General features: G+C 39.8%; 1 long non-coding RNA gene across 1 annotated transcript in view; it reads right to left on the reverse strand.

The window, feature by feature from the left end:
* The window catches only part of LOC114008686 (uncharacterized), a 3,835-nt gene extending 785 nt beyond the window's left edge, over positions 1 to 3,050 (reverse strand). Inside the window, exons 1-2 of the long non-coding RNA XR_003550200.1 lie at positions 2,875 to 3,050; positions 1,664 to 1,748 (exon numbers count right to left, since the gene is read on the reverse strand). This is a non-coding gene — a long non-coding RNA (uncharacterized LOC114008686). The remainder of the gene's footprint in view (positions 1 to 1,663; positions 1,749 to 2,874) is intronic.
* Positions 3,051 to 9,018: the final 5,968 nt, after the last annotated feature.

Genomic DNA, 9,018 nt, shown 5'->3' on the forward strand with positions numbered 1-9,018 from the left:
CTGAACCTATCTGGTAAACAGCCTTAGAGGTGAAACTGGCAGCCAGCTAATGGCAAACAGCAGCAGCAGCATGCATTGAAATACAAGGGAAAGTGGAAATAACAACAGGTCATTTGAAAAGGTACAAGCCCTAGAAGTCTTTGACAATGCTTTTTCCTTGCTCTCAGAATGGTGCTTCTGCTGATCAGTGTATTTTGAGCTTATTTGTTTTTAAGTTACTTTCTTTCTTTCATGAGAGAAAAAGAGAGATGCAGAGATCCCCCAGACAGTCTTGCCATATGCAATACCACTCTCCCTCCCTCAACATGTTAGCCACCAGGATACAGGGCGTGCCTGGCACAGACAGGTTGACCCAGTCTTCCGTATGTGTCTCCAGTATTGCATCGCAGTTCCCTACTGCTTGCACCACGATGGCTGGGCCTGTCTCTCTCTCTCTCTTTTTTTTTTTTTGAGAGAGATTTTTGCTATAGGGCATGTGCACTCACCAGACAGAGAGAGACAGAGAGACAAAGCAAGAAATCACCCCCCAGGGGGATGGCCATGTTGCAATCCCTTCTCCTCCACTCTCCTCTTGGGATCTTGGGCATGCACACACATGTGCCCAGCATGAGTTTAAGCCAACCAGGTCTAGGACTCGAATCGCGGTTGACTACATGGGAGTCCAACAACATAGCCATTACGCCAACTGCTGGTCCCAGGCCTGTCTCTTGAGGTATTTTTTGGAAAATATCTCTATGGAAAAGAAAAATAGCTCTAGAGTAACAGAACCAACTAGAAAGAACTATTTTAGAGAGAGATTTTTGCTATCAGGCACATGTGCTTGCAAGAGAGACAGAGAGACAGAAAGTGAGTTATCACCTCCCAGAGTGGATGGCCACACCACAATCCCTTCTCCTCCATTCTACTCTTGGGATTTTGGGCATGCATGTACACATGGAAGTGTGAGTTTTAAGCCGCGGTGTCTGGGACTCAAACTGCTTCAACTACGTGAGAGTCCAGCGATGTAACCATTCCGCCATCTACTGGTCCCTAGAAAGAACTATTTTGTGCCATCAATTAAAGCAGCAATCCACAACCTTTCTGGCACCAGGAACAGATTTCATGGGAAATAATTTTTCCATGAAGGAGAGGAGAGGAGAAGGGTGAAATGGTCTGGGGATGATTCAAGTGAATTACATTTACTGTGCATTTTAGTTCTACTATTATTGTATATATTTATATATAATGAAATAATTATACAATTCACCATAATGCAGAATCATTATGAACTTGTTATCCTGCAAGTAGATGGTCCCATCTGGGGGCTCCTATGAGAATTTAATGCCACTGCTAATCTGGCAGGAGGTGGAGCTCAGACAGGATGCAAGCAATGGGGAGTGGCTGTAAATGCAGATGAAGCTTAGCTCCCTGTCAGCTGCCCATCTCCTGCTGTGTGACCCAATTGTAACAGACCTTGGACCAGAACAAGTCCATGACCCAGAGGTGAGAGACCCCTGAATTAAAGCAGTTAGTTCTTTTGCCAAATGTGGGCTTTTAATGTGTATGCACAGATCCCTACCAATGTGGTTTCATATCTTACATGCATCACAAGATAGAAATAAAAATGATCCATGACGTGACTTGCAATTTCTGCCTACTGAAAAACTGGATGGAGGTGACTTACCCATTAACCAAGGGACCTTAATTCCAGGCAGGTGGTTCAAATTTTCATTCAATAGTGTGTCGTTTGCCTGGCTCTCAACTGACAGCTGGAATTAAAGAAAGAAATGAGCCTCCTACTCCAGTATGATAGCCTTATGGGAACACTAAGAGGTAAATAAAAAATGAAGCACATCTACAATCTTTCATATAATGAAAGCATAAAAGCATTTGCAGGTATATCACATAGGAGACAACAATAGACTGAGGGATTTTTAAATCAGAGAGCAAGCAGACCATTGCTGAAGATTAAGTGAGGACAATGCACAAATTAACTTTTGCAGCAATCCTTGAGGAATGTCTTGTACTGGGGTAATTATTTTTCCTTATTCATAATAGAGTACATGCACATGAGAGTGAGGGAAAGAAATCAGCACAAGGCCTGGTCGAGCCATGGCCTGCTTCCTGCAGTCCTCCAGCTCATCAGATCTGGGGCACTTGCACATATGCCCTGCATATTTCAGGCTGATCAGGGATTTGAACCATAGTCATCACATGGAATCTGGCTTCTCTAGAGCAGCACATTAGTGTTGCACCTCAAAGCTGGCCCTTCCTGGAGTAATATTGATCTTAGCAAGGAGGGCAAGAGACAAACAAAAGATATCAAAAAGGAATCTCCAGCAACTAGATATAATTTCTAAAATATAAAGGAAAATAAAAGGGTACAAGTTTAGCCACAACTCTTTTAATCTGCATGAAAGTATTAAAAAAAAAAAGTCTGGGGCCAGCAGGTGGCATGGTGGTTAAAGGCACTGGACTCCCACATGGCCGACCGTGGTTCAAGTCCTAGACCCGGTGGCTTGCTTTCTCACTTTCCCTCTCTTTCTCGCTCGGTTTCTCTCTGGTCAAATTAAAACAAATAAAGTTAAATAAAATCATTCTTTAAAAAAAAAGAAAGTATAAAAAAAGAGTCAAAATTGTCTGTAAGTGATAACTCACAAGTGTCAACCTGCGGAGATAAATTTCAAAAAAAATAGAGTAGGTTATTCGATATTAACAAGTACATTTTTAAAAAGAATAATATGCTTTAAAACTTGGGAAAAATAATTTTGAAAATGAGATCAACTGATAAAAATTATCAGTGATACATCTAAATACACGGTAGATTATAATTTAGGTCACCTTCCAATTACAGACTACAAAGGTTCAGAAATAGTTAAAAAGAGTTCACATTACCTGACATCCCGGTAGCCCCAAGAGGTACTGGACCCTAATATAGGCTCTAGGGAATGTGGGTTTGGGTTTCAGAATCTTGGACTTTAGGGTTGAAGGACTGATGCTGTTGAAGAACTACAACCCCTGCAGAGAGTCAATGAAGAGTCCCAGGCATCCATGGAAGGCAAAGTGTCAAACTTGCCCTATCCAGTGAAGAGTCCCAGGCATCCAATCCATGAGAGACTCTGCCCCCATGGAAGGCAAAGTGTCAAACTTGCCCTATGGGTGTGAAAAAGAGAACCTTCTGAAAGAAATTTTAAAACCCAGGCTTGTCCCATATGTGGGAGTACAGTCAAAGCTTACACTTCCTTTATGGGGCATAAATTTTGAACTCAGAAATGAACTTAAGAAAACTGGTCTGTAACTGAAGAAGCACCTCAGGCTCTGACAGAAGCAAACAGTACTACTTGGGATGCTTTCAAACCATTGGCTACGCAGACTGTGTGGTGGTTAAGGATGCTGGACTCCCACAGGGCCAACCAGGACTCGGTCAACCAGGATTTGAGTCCTGGACCTGGTGACTTGCTTCCTCTCTCTCTCTCTCTCTCTCCCCTCTCTTTTGCTCTGTCTCTCTGGTCAAATAGGAATAAGTAAATGAATAAATAAATAAAGTTAAAATAATTCTATTAAAAGAAAAAGAAACAACAGCGAAAGATGAGCTCACAATAGAAAATTGCAAATCACATAGGAAAAGGAGCCACCATGAGGAAGAGATGGCATAGAGAAAAATGAACAACTTTTCAACCTAAATATTAGGCATAATACAACTATTTGAGTTTATAAACTATATGTATCAAAAATTATTAAATAAATGATTTAAATTCTTATTATTTAAGTTATTAAAGAATAGAATCAATAATGAATCTCTTAGATCTTGATTTCTGAGATCAAGAAATAGGCATTTCCCTGGAACTTTTAAGTAAACTCTGTTTTTGTTTCTTTGGAGGGGAAAATGAGGTAGGAAGAGTTTATAGAATACGAAGGGCATGAGGCAATTTTGGGGGGTGATGAAAATATTCTGTAACTATTGCCATAGGGTTACAAAATGGTAAATGTTTGTCAAAACTCAGAGCTGTGCTAACTGGGTGCCATAAATTTACTGTATGTAAATTATGCTTTAGTGCCTGACACACATACACACATACACACACACACACACACACACACACGCAAAAGTAATCTTTCCTCTTTCATGAAACCTACAAACCAAAAAAGCATCAAACCAAACAAACATTGTCATTCTGAGAAGAAATTTTGCAAAGATACAGAAAGAAAGAAACTTGCGCAAAAAAAAAAAATAAATAAAAAATAAAAAGAAGTCAAGGAAAAGAAGTGGATACAAATGATAGGAAGGATTACTGAATTTTATCCTTTAATTCTGACCTGAACAACATGCCCCAAAGACAAACATGGGTGAGGCAGCCTCAAGTGAGAAGCAGCTTCCCTGGTAAGATTCAATGTCAACTCACTGCCACTTCCATTTTTGAAAAATGTATAGCAGCAATATTCACCTTCTTTTATAACACTGGAAAAACAATAACGAAATCCTTAGTAAACAGACAGTCACTGAAAAGTGACATTAAGTTTGCCAAATCGGAAAGTAGAAAAGATCCTTTGAATTAGCCTTAGCCAATAGTGAGTAATATGGTCCTAAGCAAACACCTCACTTCTTTGTTCCTGAGTTTCCTCATTAGTGATATAAAAGGAACGAGTCAGATGATCTCTTGGGTCCATTCCCACGCTCATGTTCTGAGAGCTTATGACAATGTGGTCCTAAGCAAGGAACCACAAAGATTTCCAAGTCAAAATACTTACTTGGAGAAAAGTTAAAAATCTGTCATTCTAACTGCCGTGGTAGATTGTACAATTTCATTGAGTAGGAGAATCAGGATTTCCTCACACAAAAAAAAGAAAGTGAAACCAAATCTTCATTTGGAGGTTTTGTGGTGGTGACTATTTTCTCACAGATGCAACCAGAAGGAAAATGTCGATGTTAATGACAATATTTATGTGATTTTGAAAAGACTTGGCAAATTAGCTTCATACTAATGTCCCGTTCCTCCAAAGTTCTATGTTAACTCCTTGGAACAGATCATTGAAACAGCCACTCCTACCAGCTCAAGCAAAACTTGAAGTCTAGTAGAAAAATGTCAGCAGAGTCCACGAGTATTCCCATTTCCTCCCCAACCCATTCTATCCCAACACCTGGTAATCACTGTTTTGTTCTCTCTCTATATATATATACTTTAATTTGTTTTTAGAGTCAACCTGAGTGAGATCATGCAACATTTTCTTACTCCATCTGCATTATTTCCCTTAGGACAATGTGCTCCAGACATGTCATCTATGTTGTGGCAAATGGCAAGATCTCGTTATTTTTTAGGGCTGAATAATATTCCATCGCCTATAGGTACCACTGTTTCTCTCCCTACTCATCCATCAACAGATCCTTGGGTTGCTTCCTTACTACCCTATTGTGAACAATGCTGCAATGAGTAGGGGGTGCAGACATATTCACCAGGTAGTGATTTCATCTCTTTGGATTTATACCCAGAAGAAGAATTGTTGGATCACATGGTAGTTCTATTTTTTAATTTTTTTAGAGACTTCCATACTTTTTTCCATAAGGGCTGCACCAATCTACATTTCTGCCAATAATGTACAAGAGTTATCATTTCTTGGGAGCTGGACGGTGGAGCATTGGGAATACACAATGCTCTGCAAGGCCGACTCACATGAGATGTTCCAAGTTCATACCCAGGGACCTCCCTGAGTGCACCTGGCATTCCTCATGCCCTTGATGAGGGGCTTCCTGAAGCTAGGGGGTGGACATTAGTGCCAAGACTCTGTCCAGAGAACCCTCTGTCTCTCTCTGTCTGTCTCTCTCAATAATAGAAGAAACAAATAAGTAAACTTTCTTTAAAAGTGTTTCTATTCTTCGTAGCTAAAGAATTCATACAACAAGAAATGATTGCATGCATCAATAGAAAAAGGGTGAAGAACTATAAGAGAAGTGTTATTTACCAAAAAAATGTATGAAAAGAATATTCATCCTGTTAGTAGCCCAACTATTTGTCTAACTGCACATTTCTCTCTTTTTTTAAAAGAATTATTTAATATTATTGATTATTGTTATTATTTTAATTTTCTATATGGCACATATGCTCACAAGAGGTGAGGGGAGTGAGAAAGCAAGCTGCCGGGTCCAGGACTGAACTGTGGTTGGCCATGTGAGAGTCCAGCAACCCTAACCACCATGCCACCTGCTGGCCCCATCTCTTTTTAATAATAATACCCAAGGCTGTGGAAGGTGTTATAAATGTGCTTTCTTAAATATGCAAGAGAGTGCATAAAATAATACACATTTTCTATAACATAATTAGTCAATATGCATCAACTATTCAGATATTTATTTACCCTTTAATCCAACACTTGCACTTCCAGGAATGTGGTCTGAGAAAATAAATAGATCTCAAAAACTATGAATAATAATGTATTTATATGAAAGTAGCTATAAAACTTAAAACAACCTAGTGTTCAAACAGAAATGGCGTAAAAAAACAATCCATCGTTAGGTTAAAATTCTTTGCAACCATTATATAGTATGCTGGGCCATCCAGTGGTGTGGTGGTTAAAGCAGCTGGATCCCAGTGGCCAATTGCTGGGTTCAAGTCTTGGACCTGGCAGCTTGAAAAACACACCAGGTGCACATGTGGGTGCACCCAGAATCCCAAGATGAAAAGGAGGAGAAGGGATTGTAGTGTGGCCATTCCTCTGGGGAGTGCTTTCTCATTTCCCCTCTTTTTTTTTATCCTTTCTCTGTTTCTCTCCAGCAAATGCACACACCCTGTAGCAAACACACACACACACACACACCCATAAAAGAATGCTACAATAGAATATTAATGTTCTGAATAATTTATCATGTAGATATAGATGTAGCTATAGATACATATAGAAATATACACTCACCATATATCCACCCAAATAGGTATTCTTTCTGAGCAGTACTGTTATGGAGACTTTTCCTTTGTACATGTATGTTGTCTATTTTTCAATTTCTATTTTAAAAAAGTACATTGCATTATTTTTACAATTAAAAAATAATTATTTTTCAATTAAAATGCAAATTCTTCAAACAGGGAGGCATTATTTTTAGCTGTCTTATCTGTGGTAAGGTTTTAATCCCGTCAAAGGAGGTCACAAAAGCGGCAGTACATTCTAGGAGGCTGGAATTAAACTGTCTTCTTCACAAATTTGCAGTCTCTTTACATGTGCCTTCCCAAAGCAAACGCAACTGTGTATTTCTGACAAGAGCGATTAGCTTTTGATGATGAGTTCGACCAAAATAATTAAGACAGTGTTCAGAACCTTCCAAAGCAATAACACAAACAATAACAACAGCATAAAAAGCACAATAAAATGGGTAAAATACAAAATCCAAACCAAGTCATCTCATTAAAAACAAAGGATTAGTGCTGAAATTGTGTAGGCTCTCTGAACGAACTTGTTTTCTTCATCATTTTGATTTGTAAGTGCCTGTTCCAGAACGACTTTATTCTCCCTCCTTAATGGTGCTTTTATGATCGTGTTTGGACATCGCCTATGTGAGATGCACTTATATAGCTGTTTGCTGAGAAGAGTCTGATTGGTGAGAGAGGAAATGTATTGTTTGCCATATTAAAATAAACACAACAGCGTAGACTATACTAAGAACTAATAAAAAATGTACTATGTTTTTATATCCTATAAATGTAGTATGAATTAAGCTGAAGTAAGTCTGGCCCCCCTCTCCCTGCCTTTCTCTCCTTCCTTAATATTTCTCCCACCTCATGCCAAAGTGACCAACGTCCACCACTCTTGAGTCATTCGCCGGAGTCCTGAAGGCATTTATCTCATTAAGTCTTCTATTATTGAAAAGCAAATAGTCTCTGAGTCAAATTCAGCTCCATCTTTGATCAGCTGCAGTCATAGGAGAGCAAGAAACTGACCAGAAATAATACCCAGGTGAGGGGACTATGTACCCAGGTCATTTTAAGGGCATGTGGGAAGCAAAAGACAATGAGAAAGGGACATACAGACACGCCCTCCTTATCAGCCATGCATCTGCGTACAGAAGCTGGGCAAAATAATCCAATTCAAAAATCAAAATTATGAGCCTCTAAAATCAAGAAAGTAACCATTTTATCCCAGTCTATTATGGAATAGAAAACCAAGCCATTCAGCCCCTGAAATGAGTTGCTTCCTCTATTAACCACAAGGTGGGGCTCTACTTAGGTTCTCTCCACTTATGGCTGAAATAGCAACTTCTGTTAGAAATCCCAGTTACAAACTGAAAATAGTTCTTGATTCTACTGAGCCATCCTGCCCAAGCATACATTTCTGTCCAATGAGAACTGTTTATAACTGATGTTGCGGGGCAAACTCAAGGCTAAGTTCCACATCAATAGCTACTATTTTTCTGTAATGGACTAAATGTTTCCATCCCATTCAGATGCATATGTTGAAGGCCTACCCCTCAATGTGGATAGCATTAGGCAGTTGGATCTTTGGGAGGAAATTAGTTTTAGATGAGTTCATTAGGATGACAGAATTAGTTCCCTTGAAAGAGGACTTTTTTTTTTTTTTTTTTTTTTTAAAGAGAGAGATTTTCGCTGTAGGGCGCCTGTGCTCACTGGAGAGACAGAGAGAGACAGAAAGAGGAAAAAATCACCTCCCAGGGAGGATGGCCACACTGCAACCCCTTCTCTTCTGTTCTCCTCTCAGGATCTTGTACGTGCACACTCAAGTGCCCCACGTTAGTTTTAAGCCGCCATGTCTGGGATGCAAACCATGGTTGACTACATGGGAGTCCAGTGACGTAACCATTACGCCATTTGCTGGTCCCTAGTTTACCTCCTTCTTAAAGCAACCCACATCAGGTGACTGTGTGCGAGGTTGGGGAAGTGAACACAAAGACAGCCGTTTCAACCCAATGTAGGACAACTCTCACAGGTAATGCTTGTTCTAGAATTACCTACGAGGCTTCATTGGGCCTGCACTGCACATCCGGCTTTTCCTCTGCTTAAGGCTGCTTCCAACTCTTCCTTTCAGAGGCACTGACCC

This window comes from Tupaia chinensis, unplaced genomic scaffold, assembly GCF_000334495.1.
Source record: "Tupaia chinensis unplaced genomic scaffold, TupChi_1.0 Scaffold000368_1, whole genome shotgun sequence".
Lineage (NCBI taxonomy): Eukaryota > Metazoa > Chordata > Mammalia > Scandentia > Tupaiidae > Tupaia > Tupaia belangeri.